This window comes from Octopus bimaculoides, chromosome 10 (assembly GCF_001194135.2).
Source record: "Octopus bimaculoides isolate UCB-OBI-ISO-001 chromosome 10, ASM119413v2, whole genome shotgun sequence".
Lineage (NCBI taxonomy): Eukaryota > Metazoa > Mollusca > Cephalopoda > Octopoda > Octopodidae > Octopus > Octopus bimaculoides.
Genome location: NC_068990.1, coordinates 43,720,421 through 43,722,524, shown reverse-complemented (window position 1 = coordinate 43,722,524; position 2,104 = coordinate 43,720,421).

Below are 2,104 nucleotides of genomic sequence, written 5' to 3'. Positions count from 1 at the left end.
AAGGGGACATTGGATAATGTAGTCCCAAATACATTATACCTGGGGGGGGGGTGCAGGCCACCTTTCCTAGGTCTGAGCTCAGGCTAATCAACAACAATGTCCAGTGATGATATGCTAACATTTATCAGAAGTATAGCCACCGGAACTGACCCTATTAAATTACTGGTACATATTTTAACCAAATTTGAGAGGTAAAGTTTAGTCAGTGTGATTTGAATCCAAAACAAAATGGCGAAAGGCTTCAAGTCCTTCAATGGGGCACTCTATAATCTCATCCATCTCATTACATTAATAACAATTTTCATTTCTGACACAAGCAACAAAGTTGCACATTTTTTTGTGGGAGATGGTAGAGGTTGATTAAACAGGCCTCAGATCTAGACAGAATAAATTAACCCTGAAAAGCACTGTTGGCCTCAGAACCTAAAAAAAGTAACTAAATACTGCTAAGTATTTTGTCCAACCTTCTCACAATTCTGTCAATTCATTGCTCTTAAATCTGTCATGAACCCAAGGACAAATAAGGCTGGAGCTCAACCAGGTTTTCATGGCACATGAATGATTGAAATTACCAAACTCTCTACTGAATGGGATGCCAGTCCATCACAGGGTTAACTTGCAAGCTATTGCTGGAATCCATTTAAAACTGGCACTGGTATTCTGCTAGTTATAATGATGAGCGTTCCAGTTGATCCATTCAACAGAACAGCCTGCTTGTGAAATTAATGTGCAAGTGGTTGAGCACTCCACTGACACACATGCCCTTAATGTAGTTCTCAGGGAGACTGAACATGACACAGAATGTGACAAGGCTGGCCCTTAGGTACAACTCATTTTTGCCAGCTGAATGGACTGGAGCAACATGAAATAAAAGTATCTTGTTCAAGGATACAACACACCATCAAGAATCAAACTCTCAACTGTGAGCTTAATACTCTAACCACTAAGCCACACACCTGCACTGGAATCCATTTACAGCTGAGTAGACTGGAATGATGTGAAATGAAGTGTTTTGCTCAAGAATACAATGGACAATCTCGTCCAGGAATTGAACCCATGATTTTATGATTATGAATGCAACACCCCAAACACTAGTCCACATGCTTTCAATTTGTTACTATTACCTTAATATAATTTCTTATATTGGCCAGAAATTTGAGAGAGGAAACATCTGATTGTATTGGTCCTAATACTTGATGGGTACTATAGTTTCTTGACCCTGGAAAGATGAAAGCCAAGTTGCTTCAGTGGAATTTGAAACCAAAATGTTCAAGAGTAACACCATAAAGTATTTTTCCTCATTCAGTCACTCCATCTCTCTGAGTGAAATAATAAAATAACGTGTTGAGGTAAACCCTCACACTCACCCACTTCCACACAACACAATGAAGTAAATTCTAGTGTTTGTGTAGTGTACATGGATATGACATAAATCAACCTTATACTAAAAAAATTAATCTGTCTCTTGAGCTAAATTCCCACTGGAACACAATCTATTTTCCAATCGAGTTAAACTGGGACGAGAGGATGAAATGTCATACTTAAGAAACACGTGCAGTAGCTCCAGTGATACTATGTTAGAGAGACAGTGAAGTCAGATATCAAATTCATTTAACCATTTCAAGTCAATAAAGCAGCTCAATGTACTAGAAATAGTAGCTAAATCTCCCTCAAATAATGCCTTCAATAACATTGGATTGTGTTGATAAAGACACATTTTACTATCAATGAAAGGACATGTTAGATAATGTTGTCAAAGACACACTGTGCCTGAAAAAAAAACAAAAAAACAAGTGGTGTTAGTCATGGCTGGAATGCTTATGATGATAGGTCTGCTTGACCAAGGATAAATTGGGGCCAAACAACAATAAAAACAACTCAATTATTTCACAAAAATCAAATTTAAAGAAAAAAAATTGTAATGAGGAGAAAAAAAAAGAGATTTTCAACATATTCTCTTTCCTTGGTATTGAAATAATCCTCAATGTGTTGACCAGTGTTTAAAAGAGGGACCCAAAAAAATTTAACATTGGGTGGTGGTCACTTTTTCTTTTTTTTTCTTCTTTTTAATTTTATTACTCCATGTCATAAAAAAAAAAAAAAA